Genomic DNA, 17,186 nt, shown 5'->3' with positions numbered 1-17,186 from the left:
TGTCTGCAGGGCCCTCCTTCCTCCCAGGTTGTGGACACAACCAGCCCTCTAGAAACTTTGGGTTCATGGCTGGGCCACCAAGGGGTCAAGGTCTGGCTGTCCACATGCTTCCCAGGAGTGGTTGGAACAGCAATGCTGCAGTACAGGTCATCATGAGAAGCTTCTGTAAACAGGAGTCGCATACACTGTGATCAGGGCATGGGCTAAAAGATGACAGGAGAGAGGAGGACACAGGACATGTGGTGCCATGCTTCATGGACAGGGCTGCATAGAGCAGAAGGATGAGGGCCTGGGGAGAGGCAGAGAAAGAGACAGGCAGGGAGAGAGACAATGAGTCAGTGATGGGGGAACTGGGCATGTCTGAAGGAGTGAGAGGAAGAAACAGAGGGAGACGATAGAGAGAAGCAGTGACAAAGAGGAGGCAAGGAAGAAAGGATGGAGCTGGTCACAGTGTGTGGAGAGGGCGATGGGCCATCCAGGAGGGGCTCTGTGACGATGCTCTTAGTGTTGGAGGCAGAATGTGTAGGAACCCTGGGCATGACAGTTCCCTGAGTGCAAAGCTCCAACCTCACTGCGGCAACCTCTGTACAGGCCATTGCCCTTGAGAAGATGGGTGCCCCTCATTTTGCCTGGCGTGTTGGGGTCCTGTCTCTGTATCAGTCATGGAGATAAATGGCTTGAGGCAGCATGTGCAGCTTGTTAGCAGGTAAAGACCAGAGTGTGCCCCATGGCACCCTCGAATTATAGCTGTTAACCTGGGAAATGAGGGAGAATCCCTCACATCTATTAAGCAGAGGAACAGGGAGAGAGAGTCAGTGTCTCCTTTTAGTTGGGTTCTATCTCGGCTAGACCAATAAGGAAGGTCCTCTTCTGGAGGTTCCTCCTGATATCTGCTGGGTTTTGGGGACTTTCCCTTGTTGGGACACTTATTCTTTCTCATGTCCTTTCCCCTTGCAGTAGGATCATTGACCCCTTGCTAAGGAGGTTCTCGGCCTCCTCCCTTGCTGCTGGGCATATTTATGGTCTTATAAGCCCCCTGTTGTGATCTCCCTGAGACCCTCTGATATCAACCTATGTGGACCTGCATCTGGAGAGAACCTGCACCTGGCCGAGGGCACAATCTGGCCACAGGGCCTTGTGGGGGAGGGTTGTCTGGCACGGAGGGGAGGAAAATGGGTGGCTGCAGTGGCAGTGCCTTGGCTGGGGAGGCTGCAGCAGTGGCAGCAGTGGCAGCAGCCAGCCCGCTGGGGGAGGAGTTTCAAGCTCAGGGGAGGGGAGGGAAGCCTAAATTGTCATGAAGAGGGGAACATTAGGGGAGCAGTCTGTCGCTTCTTTGGCTCCCTGGGTGAGTCTCCGGGTAAAGCAGCCAAAACCTTTGCCTGGCTCTCCTTGCCCCATCCCGACTCCACAATTCTCCCGTGAGGCGGAGTCACAAAGACAGAGGGACAGGGGCGCCCCCTCCAATGAGGAGACCAGCCAGATGCTTGCCTGGCCATTTTCTGAAGGAACCCAGGTGACGCTCAGCCCCAGAGGTCCCAGCCTTGTAACACATGATCAGAAGCCATTCTTATATCACCACAGACCCAGTGCCATTCATTATGGAATCTCAGACAGGCCCACTCAGTCTCCATGGGCCCCTAGGGACCCCAAGGGTACCTGTCTGTGGAGCCACAGAAGCTTACTCAGCAGGCAAGCTAGACCGAATCGCACATTCACATTCACATACACACCAGATGTTATTATATTCCCTACCAGAGAATCCCTACCTGTGAGGCTTCTGAAGTCTTGGGGAGTAAACAGGTCCCCCTTCCACTCTTGTGAGCGGCCCTGACTAGATTGGCCCCAGCCTTACCGGTTCTGACCCTCGGGCCCAGTACCTCACCAGCCAAGTCTCCTCGTGTCCGGTGGGAATGCCGGTGAGGTGCTGGCCTGAATGGGACAGAGAAGGAGACTGCCGATATTTAGGCAGGTTGCTCACTCTACCTTATGATCCCTCATTCCGGTACCGCCTCGCTGTTCTCCCAAACTGGTGGCAACAATGAGCCAGCATGGTTGGGTTTCCTGCTCAGGGAACCAAATTTGTTATGGAACCAGGTTGGAACACTGGCGGAAAAACCAAGTGGCACTCAGAGATCTTGGGGGATTGGAGATTTATTTAACACAAGCGGGCTCAGAGGAGACCGTATGTCTCCAAAGATCTCAACCCCGATTGAGAGCAGGAAGGGTAATTTTTAGTTATCAGCCTCCGTATTTGTGTGTGTGTGTGGGGGGGGGGGGTGGTTAAATGTGCAGCAAACAACGGAAGAAGAACCCGGAGGAGGGGGTCTCTAAGCTAGAGACCAGAGTTTGTTTTAGTTCAATCATCCACCCTTAGTGTACCTTCTCCACTTCTCCAACAGAACTAGTTATGTGCAACATGATAGTGCATTGCTATTCTTACATCTACTGCTGATCTCTGGATTGCGGATTGTAAGTGAGAAGTTTAAAACACCACCCCTTTCTCTTACATGAAAAGAGAAATCTCTGTCTTCACCTAGCCTTCCTGTGATTGTGAAGACATGGCAATTATTATTTCAAGGCACAGTTATCTACCTATGAGTCTGATGGAACTTATTTCACACATCTTCATCCCTAAAGCACTTTTCATAGAAAATATTACCCATATAGAGGCAGGAAATTCATCACAGATGTGTAGCTCCCTCTAGGTATGCATTCTGACCTTGTCACATTTGTGTCATCAAACACATTGACACCGTGAAAAATAAGCTCTCAACATCAAGATGGTGACATTAGAGGATATGGTGTAAAAGGAATTTCATGTGTTCTCAATTAGAAATAAATTTTAATGGTGAAGGAGAAAGTTAAAGTATTGTCAAATTTTATTGACATATAGTAGACACACCACGTTGTATTAGTTTCAGGCGTATATCACCGTGATTCCGTGTGTATACAATATGCTCTCCATATACCTAGACAAGCGTAGCTATGGTGTGAAAGCATGCAATATTTTCTTACAGGGTTGACTATATTCTATAACCTGTACATTGTATCCCAATGACATATTCATTTCATAGCTGGAAGCCTGTATCTCTTTCTCAAGGGTGTCAATTTTTTATTCAACCCATGTATTTTCATGGTAAATACCACTGCCTGTCGTTCATTCAGCATGTGTCAATTTGCAGTCTGTCTTTCTGGGAATGCTGCTTAAAGCATTACAAATTACATCATTGTATCAATAAATTCGGTTTCATTCCTTATTCAGTAAAAAGGAGAAGGAAAACATTTCTTTGTGTCTCAGGCCCTGTCACTAAGACCCTTCCCAATCTGGAGGACAGGCTTAACTGGACCAGCTACACCCTCAGTATCTCCAGCTGAGCGGCCATGGCTTTGAACATTGCAGGAATTCCCACGGCGGCCAGCAGAGGGCGCGCACACAGCACGCCCATGGAGGGGCCGGTCCTCTGCAGGCTCAGCGATAGCCAGAGAAGGCGCCCATTAGGCTTTTCTGATCCAGGGTGCCTCAGAGCTGGAAAGGCTTCCTTGCTCCTGAGGACCCAGTGCCTCAGAGTGTGGGCAAAGAGCCAGAGCTGGGTATCCATCAGGCTCCGCCCCCAGGCCTGGGGGAGACTCTGGAGGCTTCCCAGCCACTTGCAGTCTCCTCAGTGGTGGGGCTGAGTACTGGGGAGGGGTGCTGGGCAGCTTCCAGGAAGCGCTGGATGGTCAGTGAGCAGCACAGTCCCTTGCATTCTCAGGGCTGTCCGTGGTTTTTTCCTCATTTCCCCTGCCGGTATGTGAACAAGATGTATTTCAGTCAAGGATGTGTGGATTCAGGGGGTCCCACGATGCCACGTCAGAGAGGCTGGGTTTTTTGTTTTTTTTTTTTGTTGTTGTTCCAGATTCAAAATTGTTTTGGGGGAGAAATCCTGTCACAAATACGGAGGAACAGGAGTCGCTTTCACTTTGGAAGTAAAGACACCAAATGTTGACTCTCAGGACCTTCTAGAAGAATCAGCTGGGACCCACTCTTCCAAGTCCTGCTGGAAGCAGAGCCAGAGGTAAAAACACAATGTGCCCTCCACATCATACATGCTTTTATAATTTTCAGTGGGTATCTGTCCCCCAACAATGTTGTAGTCGCTGAAAACAACTGAAAACCTGACAGGTACTTTGTGTCAGGAACCTCCCGTTATTTGAATATTCAATATTATTCCTGCGTCAGAATTTGTTACAGTTATCCTTTCTTGTCTTCGTTGGAAGGAATCTCATCAATAATATCTTAAAAACATACTAGTTACCTTATGTCTTTTTCAGGTGAGATTTGGCATGTTTTTTAATTTCTCATGAACTTGTGAAAAACTGAAATACTTTTCAATTGATTGCAGTTTTTACTAAAAGCTGATTCACGCCATCCCTCTGAGACTGCTGCTGGTCAAAGAACTTACCAATGCCCCTTCTCAGTGTGGGAAAGATTGTACTAAGCAAGCATTGTGAGCCAAGTTTAGAAGAAAAAGCCTGAGCATAGTGTATCTCTATGAAAATTGATGCTTAGATCCCCTGTCTGATACATTTCCACTTTTTTTAATGTTTCTTTTTTGGCCCATTTTCTCATTCAGAGATTCGTAGACCTGCCTCAGTTTTACATTCACCACCCATTTTATTCTGGTGGACTTTTTTTTGAGTACGTTGTTAGATTCTGTTTGCCAAATCTTGGTTGAGGACATTTGCATCTGTGTGCTTGAACGATACGGACCCATAGTTTTGTTTTTTCGTGGTGTCTTTATCTGGTTTTGGTATCAGGGTAATGCTGAATTAATTTGGATATTTTCTTTCCTGTTCTATTTTCTGGAATAGTTTGACAAGTATAGACATCAACTTTTCTTCAGATGTTTGATAGAATGTGCTTGTGAAGACGTCCGGTCCTGGACTGTTGTCTCTTAGGTGACATTTGATTACTGAATCTGTCTTCTTGCTAGTAAACCATCTGTTCAAATTTTCGATTTCATTCTGCTTCAGTTTTGGTAAGTTCCATGTTTCTAGGAATTGATCCATATAATCTGGTTTGTCCAGCTTGTTGGCATATAGTTTCTCATAATATTCTCTTACAATTGTTTGTATTTCTGTGGTGTTGGTTGTTCTCTGTCATTGTTATTTATAGGTGTCATTTCTGTTTTCTGATTAGTCTGGCTAGGGCTTATCAATTTCAATGTTCTTTTCATTGAAGCAGCTCCTAATTTCACTTACCTTGTTCTACTGTAGTTTTACCTTCTATATCACTTATTTCTCCTCTGCTTTTAATTATTTTCTTCATGCTGCTGTTTGGGGGTTTTGTTTGTTGTCCTTTGTCTGGCTTTTATAGTTATAAGGTTATGGAGTTTACTTCAGGGTATTTTGTTTTTTGTTTTTTCCTGAGGCAGACCTGTATTGCTATAAGCTTCCCTGTTAGAACTAGTTTTCTTGCTTTACAGAAGTTTGGATTGTTGTGTTTTCATTTTCATTTGTTTCCATGTTATTTCGATTTCATCTTTGATTTCTTGGTTGACCCATTGATTGTTTAGGAGCATGCTGTTTAACTTCCATGTTTTTGTGCCTTTTGCAGATTTTTTTTTTCTTGTTGGAGACTTCTACTTTCATAGCATTGTGGTCTGAAAAGACACATGGTATGACGTCGATTGGTTTGATTTTGTTTTGGCTTGTTTTATGACCTAATATTTTGAGTGTGGGGAATTTTCCATGTGCATGTGAAAAGAATGAGTATGGTGCTATTTTAGGATGGAATGTCCTAAATATATCGGTTAAGTCCATCTGGTCTACTCTATCATTCAAAGTCACTACTTCCTTGTTGATTTTCTGATGGAATGATCTCTCCATGGGTATCATTGGAGTGTTAAAGTGCCCTACTATGATTGTATGACTATCAATACTTTAGGTTTTGACTGTTTTGTGTACTTGGATGCTCTCAGGTTGAGTGCGTATATGTTTACAATTGTTCTATCTTTTTTTGGATTGTACCTTTTATTATTATAGTGTCCTTCATTGTCTCTTGTTACAGTTTTCTTTTTAAATCTATTTTTTTCTGATATAGGTATGGCTACTGCAGTTTTCTTTTGATACTTTAGTTCTATAGTTAGCCTCTTGTAGGTAGAAGATAGATGGGTCCTATATTTTATTCATTCTATCACCCAGTGCCTTTTATTATGAAGAGAGAGTGCACAGGCATGGGATGGCAGGGTGGGGGAATGGGGGAAGATAGAAGGAGAGCGAGAGAGAATGAGAGTGAGGATGTATCTTAAGCAAATCTCAAGCTCAGTGCAGAGCTCAGTTGGGACTCAATCCCAGGATCCTGGGATCATAGCCTGAGCCCAAATCAAGAGTCGAAATCTCAAGCGATGGAGCCATCCAGGTGCCCCTATCTGTCACCCAGTGCCTTTGATTTGAGCATGTATTCTGTTTCCGTTCAAAGTAATTGATAGACATACAGTTGTCCTTTTATTACTTGATGTTGGTTGTTTCTGAATCTGTCTGATCCTTTCTTCTCTTTCTCTTTTCTATGGTTTGCTGGGTTTATTTAGTAGTGCAGTTGAAATTGCTTGTCTTTATACTCTGCATATGTATTAGTGGTGTTTGATTTGTGGTTATTATTAGGTTTGTACCTAACCACTTCTGCATATAGAAGTCTATATTAAGTTGATAGTTGTTGAAGCTTGAACCAGTTCTTTACTCCTCTCCTCCCCGTGTTGTAGATATGTAGTGTCATATTTCAAAACCTTTCATATCGTGGATACCTTGGCTGATGTTTTACAGATATATTCATTTTTATTGCTTTTGCGTTTCGCACTTTAATACTGTCACTTTAGGTGTTTCTTTTCCACTTAAAGAGTCTCCTTTAACATTTCTTGCGGGGGTGGTTTGTGGCTTGTGAACTCGCTTAGTATTTATTTGGCAACCTCTTGATCTGTCCTTCCATCTGAATGATAGTGTGGATAGACTCTCTTTGGCTGCAGATGTTTTCCATTCAGCAACTTTACCATACCTGCTGCTCACTTACGGTTTCAAACTTTCTTCTGAAAAACATCCAGTGATAAACTTATGGGGTTTTTTCTTGTAGGTAACTGTCATCTTTTCTTTTCCTGCTGTTAAAATTTTTCTTGATCATGACATTTTGGGTTTTAATTACTACATGACTTGGTGTAGATCTGCTTCTGCTGAATATTTTGGGGGTTCTTTGTGCCTCCTGCTTCTGAATCTGTTTCCTTCCCCGATTGAAGGAAGTTTTCATCTATTGTGTCTTCAAATAAATTTTCTGGTTCCATTTGTCAGAATTCTCAGAATGAGAAATAGGACAGGAAAGACCTATTGAAGCTTCTCTGATGAGTCACTGGATTTGCATGCGTGGAGGATACATTCGGGACTCAAATGAACAACCTACCTTTAATTTCAAAGAACTAGAAAAAGACAACAATCTACGTCCAATGTTCTCAAAACGGAGAAAGGAATACATATGAGAGTGGAAACCAATGAAATAGAGACCATTAAATCAATAGAAAATAGGAAGAAGACCAACAGTGGGTTTTCGAAAGAGTGAAACAAAATTGTCAAGACTATACATAGACTATGCTAAGACAGAGAGACGACCCAATTCAAAATAACTATAAATAAAAGAGAAGACATTACACCTGATACCAAAGAAATATAAAGGAAACAAAGAGGCGACTATGTGCAAATTAGATGCCAGCAAACCACTTACCTAGAAGAAATGGATAGGTTCTTAGAAACACACAACCTACCAAGACTGTATTAGGAAGATATAGAAGGTTTGCACAGACCCATTAAAGGAAGACTGCATCAGTACAAGAAGATAACCAATGCAAGTAAATTGAGTTAGTAATGGAAATTCTCTCAGGGAAGAAAAGCCCAGGAACAGGTGCATTCACTGGTGAATTTGAACAACCGTTGTAGAAGAAACTAACAGCAGTCCTCTCACTGATTAAAAAGGGATAAACACCTCCAAACTCATTTCATGAGACTGGAATACCCTGGTAGGAAGCCAGAAAAGGATACTACTTGAACAGAAAACTATAGGCCAGTATCCCCGTGATGAATATAGATGAATAATTCCCAATAATATACAAGCAAACCAAATTCAGCATCACCTTAAAAGGATCATTGACCGTGATGAAGGGCTTTTTTCCCTGTAAAGGAAGGATGTTTCAGAAATGCAAATCAATAAATGTGACTCCTCACATACTTGAATGAAAAAAAATCAACCAGAAACCAGAATCTTAAGTATAAATAGCAAAGGCAGGGTTACTAGAAGGGAGGTGGGCAGGGGGATGGGTTTAATGGGTGATGGGCTAAGGAGGGCGCTAGTAGTGAGGAACACTTGGTGTTGTATGTAAGTGATGGATGACTACATTCTATACCTGAAACTAACACTACACTGTATGTTAACCAACTGGAATTTAATTAAACACTTGAACAAATAAATTCTAAAGAAATACATAAATAAATTTAACCTAAAATAAATAAATACATTTTAAAAATTAAAAAGAAAACTCATGTGACGATGTCAATAGACACAGAAAAAAAAAGTTCTGAGAAAATTTGGTATCCATTTGTGCTAAAAATCTCTTTAGAATTCTGTGTAGAAGGAACATATCTCAACATAAGAAAGGCCATGTATGTGAAGCCCACAGCTAACATCATACTCAATAGTGAGATTGTGAAAGATTTTCCTCTAAGATCAGGCACAAGACAAGGATGCCCTAGATATGTGAAGGGGATTGGTTGATGCAGGCTTCTGTTTATGGAATGAATAAATCACAGGTAGAAGACATAGCATAGGGAAAATAGAGAATGGTACTGGAGTGGTGATGCATGGTGAGAGACGATAGCTACACCTGTGTTAGCGTAGCAGCATGTATACACTTGTCCCATCACTATGTTGTTCATCTGAAACTAATGTAACACAGTGTGTCAGCTATTCCCAAATAACATGATTTTTTAAAAATAAGGTAAAGGAATGAAATAAAAAGTTTAATGTAAAAGAACCTGTTCCTATCTAATCAAGAAATGCAATAAAGTTCCAAAATAGAAAGTCACATATCAAATTCTGTAGCATTCCTATACACTAACCAAATTATCTAAGAGGGAAAGAAAACAATCCCATTTACAATAGCATCAAAACCAATAAAATTTATAGGAACAAATTTAGCTAAGGAAGTGAAAGACCTCTCTACAGAAAACTGTAAAACCTGTGTGCAGAAATGGAAGAAATTCAATTTGTATGAAAGAAACAGGAGACTCCGCCCACCAACTCCAGTTATACACCACAGCACAGGAGAAGTGCCCTGCAGGTCCTCACCACACCAGGGACTATCCAAAATGACCAAGCGGAAGAATTCCCCTCAGAAGAATCTCCAGGAAATAACAACAGCTAAGGAGCTGATCAAAAAGAATTTAAATAATATAACAGAAAGTGAATTTTAGAATAATAGTCATAAAATTAATCGCTGGGCTTGAAAACAGTATAGCTGGCACAAAAACAGACACATAGACCAATGGAATAGAATAGAAACCCCAGAACTAGACCCACAAACGTATGGCCAACTCATCTTTGACAAAGCAGGAAAGAACATCCAATGGATGTAAGTTTTATGCAATTAGAAACACATATCTTCAAATGTATTTGGAACCACAAAAAGACCCCAAGTAGCCAATGCAAGAAAGAACAAAACAGGTGGCATCACACTTCTTGATTTCAAGCTGCATTCTAACACAAAGAAATCAGTTATGTCATTGGCATAGGCACACACACACAAGGCAATGGAATGGAAATTGAGAGCCCAAACTAAAGCCATGCATGCACAGTCAACTAGTATTTGACAAGGGAGTCAAGAATACTCAGTGGAGAAGAGTAGTCTCTTGAATAACTGGAGCTGGGAAAATTGGATAGTCACATGTATAAGATTAAAGCTTAGCACCTTATGTTACGTCACTCCAAGAATTAACTTGAAATGGATTAAAGATGTAAACGAATGATATGAAAACAAAATTCTTCCTCACCATTTCAGCTCTTATTATGCCAAGACGTAGCTGTTGAAGTGGTGAAGGGCTGGATAGAGAGTAGTCCTGGAAATAGAAGCCTGTGTGTGTGAAACAGACTTTCTTTAGTAGTCTGTAATTATCCCCCTGATGCTTTAAGAGTAGCCACTTCCTTCCCTACATTTTCAGGCACAGCTAGTACCATGCTTGCTGCCAGCAATGCACTGCTTTGTCTCCACAAATGCCTAGAAGCTCTAGGTTGGACCCATTGGGAAGGGTGGAGTTTTGTGGCAGTAATGCTGCCCTGTTGAAACCAGGTGGAGGGGAAGGAGAGAGGTGCCATTCCGGCTTCACTGGGGTTCAGGTATGTTAGTGTTGGTGTTGGATTTTTCACCTTTTACTCTAACACATCTCAAAAGTTTAATTTCTGTCCGGCATGTCAAAATGGCTTCCAGAACAGTTCCTCCTTTCTCAGAAGTGCCCTCCGTGTCATACCCCGTTGGGCTGCTCTTTATCACCATCCAGGGTCTTTGGGCCACCACCAACTTCTCCAACCTGGTGGCCTCTGGGACCTCACCCTCCACCTCCACCATCTGGAAAGATGATTGAAACAGTATGAGTTGACTTATAAAACACGTTTTGTCTTTTTACTTCTTGAGTGTTTGGAGAGGATGCAGTGATGGCACCACAGGGCTTTCAGGTTAGCCTGAGTGAGGACAGTGTAATGTGCTTCAAATTTCTCAGGAAATGAATGAAATGGGCAGTCGTTTCCACCCAGTGAGCTGGGCAACACATGTCTCTGAGAAGGAAAGAGGCCTTATACATGCTGACTCCCTAGGATGTAGCTTGTACAGAGACCATGTGCTGGGCTCTCTGAGGGATGAAACACACCCCTAACTTTATTTCTAGCTAGTTGAGACCTGAACTGTTCACAGATGCTTGATTAGTTATAAAAACTCCTGAACCAGGGCCATGTAGACCTTCCTCAAAGGACAGGATCAGATCTCCCTCTTGTCCTCAAGGGTCACCTGAGGCACCTGAAAAACCCTCTGCCCCTAGTACGGGACATGAGAATGTGAAAGAGTTGAATATAATGAAACCTGTTGCGGATGGTTTGTTTTTCTTGCACACAGTCTATGCAAGTCAGAATCAACATCCATCCCCCTCCATCTTTTATGAGACCTAGGACATGGTGCAACTCCCATGGGGAATATCAGTTGTGTCTCTACCATGGATGCAGAGAAAGACAAGGTAAATTCTGTTGCCTATTTCAGTTGCAATGCTTTCTGGAAAATTTATCTGACCTTGTCTGGTTTTCTATGCCCTCTGGTATTTTTACTGTTTGATTTACATCCTCACAAGCCTCCAGACTTCTCCAGTTTAAGATCATCATGTTAGCTAGTGCCTCTGGACGCCACAAGTGTGTGGAGGTGGAGGACCACGTGGCTATCACTTTGTGTTTGTGGAAATAACTTGAGGAGAATGACACTTCACTGCACCCTCAAGTCTTCTGGAGCATGGGACACCTTTCTCACTTTCTTTGCATGGGATTATCCTGATTATTTTCATTTTTTTTCCTATTTCAGAGTAGGCCATGAATTTGTTCAGAATGTCTGCTATGAGCCTCGTGACTGGAAAAGATAACAACACTTTCCAACATTATATTGTGTGCTTTGTGCAGTGTTGAGGGTTATTAGTTAAATTTCAGAACTCATTACTGGTCCTTCTGTGTTGGTCAATGTGCAATAGAGAAGTTCTCCCAAGCTTTGCGCAGTGGCAGTATCATAGCCAATGAGGTTTATCCGAGGCACGATTATTGCTCATCGAGAATTTCTCCAGTTGTCCCCTAGGTGGAAATACTCTGAATTTTCAGAAGCGGCATGTGTAATCGAAAATGTACGTGGAACTTCAGTCGTGAAGGGAGAGAATCAGTGATTACCTGCAGGGCCAGTAACTCACAGAGTTCTTCAGTTGTATTTATATGAGCAGGTTCAATTGTGTCCCAGGAACAGTTGCAACTGGTACTTTGTCTCATGATGCCTTATGGGAGTTTTACACCTGAAATTGAGACATGTTTCTGTTCATTCTTTTACGTAGAATTTCTACCTCCCTTTTACAATGGGACAAAATAGCTCTGCAATTCATATTGTATTTAAAAGCTGAATTGCCTGTGAATTAAGGTAAACACTCTTAAGACCATGAATGTGCACAGGTAACGTGTTTCTCTCAGAAAACACATTTCTAGGCCCCCTGCAGGACTCCAGGAATCCCCATCTCCTCAAAGGTCTCTGTGCCCTTGCACAGAAGATGTCTTTGTCAGTGAGGGAAGCAGAGTAAGGACATGAATGGGATGGCAATTTGAGCTTTGACCCTGGGGTGGCCCTGAATCTCTGTGTGGTGCTGGGCTTTTCTTTCATTCCTTCATGTTTTGTCTGTTCTCAATGTGTAAGTAAAAAGTCTGCAGATCTGGTGGAAGAGGGGTGTCCTGAACACAGATGCCTGCCTCTCTGGAATACGTTCCTTTATTAGACTGGCATTACTGCCATCAATCTTCAAGAATAGGATTCCTTGGCTTTCTGCATTTGTAACCATGTGCAGTGATGTGTGGAGACAGTAGTTTCTCCTTGTGCATCTGGTACCTTCAGGCTGTAGGTGGGACCTCATAGGAGGTCCTCGTGAGACCTTCAGGTTGTAAGTGGGATCTCGTGGGAGGGTAGAGTTTTCTGGCACTGATGCTGCATTCTACTAGAACCCGTGAATGAACAAGGGGCCAGGTGCTGACACCTGCTTCATTGTGTTTCAGCTCCTGTGGGCGTTCTACTTCTGTCTGTCATACCAACATACCTGTCGCTTCTGTTCTGTAGGTCCTTATGGTTGCAAGAGGACCTCCTCTTTTACCAGGTCCACCCTGCATGCCCTCCCCCACAGATCCCCTTTATCACTGTTCATGGACTCTATAAGTCACCACCAGCTCATTGGTGCCCTCAGTGACCTCCACCTCGACTATTTGTAAGATGATCTGAACAGTATGAGTTGACATGTTCAGCATATTCATCTACTGTCTTGTTGAGTCTCTGAGAAGATGTAGAGATGGCCTCACAGGCTTTTCAATGCAAGGGTGCTGCTGACTGAAACACTGTTAAGATTCCTCAAGTTTCTTAGGCCATACATATGTTGGGCTGTGCCTAAGTGTGTGTATCTCTGTGAGACTAAATGCGACGAAAGGTTGTAGATTAGCTGTGTGGCTTCCTTGGCTTCAGCCTGAGTCACACTCTTAGCGGGGAATTCAGGGTTGACCAGGAAATGCCCCTGCTGGACTCCTGTCACCGCAACCCTGAACCTGCTTTCACCACCCTGCCTGAAGGTTTGCATCTCCGACACTTCCCTCACAATTTCCTGAGGCTTTGCGTGTGTTCCTCTTGTCTCAGACCTAATGCCAGCTCTCAGTGGGGAGAGCCTCAACTCAGAGCATCAGCTTTGTGATCTGAGAAGCAGGGATAATGTTGATCTCTGAGGTCAGCGCGATGAAGAGGTGGTTAAGCACATGAGGAATTTGTAAAATATATGGGATGAGTGAGCACTCACCCTTTTCAGCGTGGAAACGAATGTATCTGCACAGAGAAGATCATCAACAGATGTTCATTCAATTTCATGAAACTAAGGGTATAATGCCTGAGGCTGAGAGATTGGCAATTCTAGTTTCAAAGGATACAACAAAGATTCCTGTGTGTTTTCTATTAAAATTCAGGTCCTACTTTACAAGGAAGGAAAAGATAAGTATGAGAATATGGATGTTCAGGGATCTGAAGATAATCCTCTTCCATTACAGGTAGACACACAAATGCACCCTGACAAATATGTGCTCATCCAAGGCCACAGATGTATTGAAGAAGAAAAAACGCATATAGAAGAACAGAAGATCCCTTTGCAATAACTCAATCACTTTGACATAGAGGGCAATCAGTTTGAAATTTGAAGAGCACACTGAACCATTACAAACCAGCTGTGGTTATTATATATTTAGAGATGGGGTCTAATCTACCCCTTGGTCTGAATGCTTTCCCTGTCCACCCCGTCCCCTCCACATTGTCCTTCCTAATATCCCCTAATACACTTGTCATAGTTGTGTTTCTATGTCAGCGTCTGCCTCCAGGAAAATCGACACTCATTCCCCATCAAGTGTACACTTTGGCGTTCTTGTATATGCAGTTAACAAACAGGTAGAATGTATAGTATTGGTGTACGAAGACAGATCATTGTTTGGGGTTGTATTGCCTGGAAGGGACCAATAGTTCCATCTGAGGGGTTGGATACATCCTTTAGGGAGATATGGTGGTGGTTGTTCATGTATAGATTGATGCTCATGAACACATGGCACATGTGCTAGTTGATGTGGTTTGTGCTGATGAGCAGGGCAGGTGTCTGTCTCCAGGAAAGGGTCTCTTCTGATGGTGAGGAATGGATTCAGGAGACCAGTAAGGAGGCCCTGCATTAATTCAGCTTTTGCGCCCTTGTGCACCTTACCAGCTGCTACCAATAGCACCAATCCAGGTGGCCTCCAAGGGGGCAAATGGCACAATTTTTGTGGCGAGTCACATGGTGTCCCATAAAGCTCCCCCTGAAGCCATATTGAGGCATGGGGAGGGCAGAGGACCATGGTCTGAGAAAGGTTCCTTCAACACAATCCAGGGAGAGTTGGGTGTAAGCATACGGCTCCTTCTACATCAGCCAATCCAATCTACATCAGGGACCCTGAACCCTGTGAGCTTTTTTTTTCCTTCCAGCTTAGGGAAGCATCCAGCCCTCCAGCAGCTTTTGGGTCATGGCTGGGCCACCAACGGTAAATGTCTGGCTGTCCACATTCTGCCAGCATTGCTTTAGCAAATGTCAATATGAGCAGCTGCTGTATGGGGGATTCTCCTCCATTTTGATCAGGGCCTGGGACAAAACATGACGAGAGAGAGAGAGACAGGAGTTCCCTGTGCTCCTGGACAGGGCTGCAAGCACAGAGCAGATAGCCTGAAGCCTGGGGAGAGGTGGACAAAGAGGTAAGGAGAGAGAAACTGGATGAGTGATAGGGGAATTGGGCAAGACCTAGAGAGTGAAAGAAAGAAACACAGAGAGGTGTGGTTAGAGAGAAACAGAGACAAAGAGGAAGTACAAGGAGAAAAGTGGAGCCCTGGTCCGGGTATGTGAACGGGGTGAGATGAGCCAGGGGAGAGGGGATGTGTGAAGTGGCTCTGAGTGCTGGGGCCGAAAGGGCTGGTATCATGGGCATCATAGTTTCATAACTCTAAGACTCCAACATCCCTGGGGTCAAGCTCTGCAGAGGCCATTGCAATCGAAAAGATGGGCATCCGTCATTTCTACTGGAATTGTGGGGCTCAGCGTTATGTTCTGTCATGGAGACAGATGTCTTCAGGGAGAATGTGCTGCTCTTTGGCAGCTAAACTCCAGAGCCCGCCCTGTGAGGAGGTGTCCCGGGGTCATCTCCCTCACTGCCCCAGGCCCTGTTGGATTTCCCCCCTCCCCCCCCCCCAACCAGCTGGCGTTCCTCATGTTCTGAACCCAGGCATGAGACATTGTGTTGCCCCCAGGTTCTGCAGTCTGGACCTGGCAGAGGTGGACTGTTGATATTGATTAAAAAAAATATTTGACAATAAGGTCCATATTCTCCCTCTGGAACGAGCGGTGTGCATCCAAATCGTGGGTTGCTATCCTCCTGTCCACAACCAATCTGAGGATTCCAGAAGGTAGGTGAACCTTTTAAAACACCATAGTCTTCTCTTACCTCATTCAAAGACAATTTCTTTCCCAGTTTCTTTTAATTTTGAAGAGATGGCAATTCCTAATTGAAAGCATAATGGTCCTGTAGGAAATTGACCTACATGAGTGATGGGCATTATTTCATCCATCCGTATCCCTAAAGCACATTTCATTGGAAATATAAGCCATGGATACATGTCATAAATTCATAACAGATGTGTAGCTCCTGTAAGTTGCATTCTGACCTTGTCACATATGTGTCATCAGATATTATTAGTGACTTTTCAGATAAGCTCTAAACATCAAGATGGTCATGTTAGAGAATCTGGTATATATGGAATTTCACAGATTCTAAATTAGGAATGATTTTTCATTTTTAATGTTCCTATTTTTTTCCTTTTGTGAAAGAGCCCGAGCTGGGGATGGGGGAGAGAGTGGGAGATACTGAATCTGAGGCAGGCGCCAGACTCTGAGCTGTCAGGACACAGCGTGACGTGGGGCTCAAACTGATGGACTGCAAGATCATGACCTGAGTGGAAGTCGGACGCTTAACCAAGTAAGCCACCCAAGCGCCCCAGGAATGATAGTTTATTGGCAAAGAAAGAGAAATTAAAGATAGCGTAAAGGATGTCGACTTTTAATTGAAATATTCTTCACACATTTGTTGTATTAGTTTTAGACATACATTGTAGTCCTTCCATATGTCTATAAATTATGTTGTACTTAAGCACAAGTGTAGCTATCCTGTGAAAGTATGCAACAGTATTATTACAGGATTGACTCTCTTCCATTGGCTGTCCCTTGTATCCCTAGGACTCATTCATTCCGTAGCTGGAAGCCAGTATCTCTCTCTCAAAGGTGTCCATTCTTTATCTAACCTAAACACTTAGGTGGTAAACACAATAACCTCTTGTTCATCATGTGTAATTTGGTGGTCTATTTTTCTGGGAACATTGCTTAAAGCATTACAAATGATGCCATTACCTTAATAAATTTGGTTTCATTCTTCACTCACAAGAACGGAGAAGGAAAAGATTTCTTTGTGCCCTAGGTCCTGTCACTAAGACCCTTCCCAGTGTAGAGAACAGGCTTAGTGGCCCAGAGCACCTTCGGTCCCTCAGCTGAGCCACCAGGGTCTTCAACATTGCAGGAATTCCCATGGTGGCCAGCAGAGAGAGCTCGAGCACCACAGACCCAGACGGGCGGGTTCCTCTGCCTGGGCAGTGATGGCCAGTAGAGGGCGCAGCATCGGCTTTTCTGACCCAGGGCACCTCAGAGCAGGAAGGGCTTAGACTGCTCTCAGAGGACTCAGGCCTCTGCTGGTGCCTCAGTACAGAGAGCAGAGCTGCATTTCCAGCAGGTTCTGCCACCCGCCCCAG

The 17,186-nt window shown here is 43.8% G+C and overlaps 1 pseudogene; it reads left to right on the top strand.

Annotated features, from left to right (window-relative positions):
* Positions 1 to 11,803: 11,803 nt before the first annotated feature.
* On the top strand, positions 11,804 to 11,956 carry LOC125153848 (uncharacterized; annotated as a pseudogene).
* The last annotated feature ends 5,230 nt before the right edge of the window (positions 11,957 to 17,186 follow it).

This window comes from Prionailurus viverrinus, chromosome E2 (assembly GCF_022837055.1).
Source record: "Prionailurus viverrinus isolate Anna chromosome E2, UM_Priviv_1.0, whole genome shotgun sequence".
Lineage (NCBI taxonomy): Eukaryota > Metazoa > Chordata > Mammalia > Carnivora > Felidae > Prionailurus > Prionailurus viverrinus.
The sequence above is the reverse complement of the archived record's forward strand: the minus strand, read 5'-3'. Positions and strand labels throughout refer to the sequence as shown.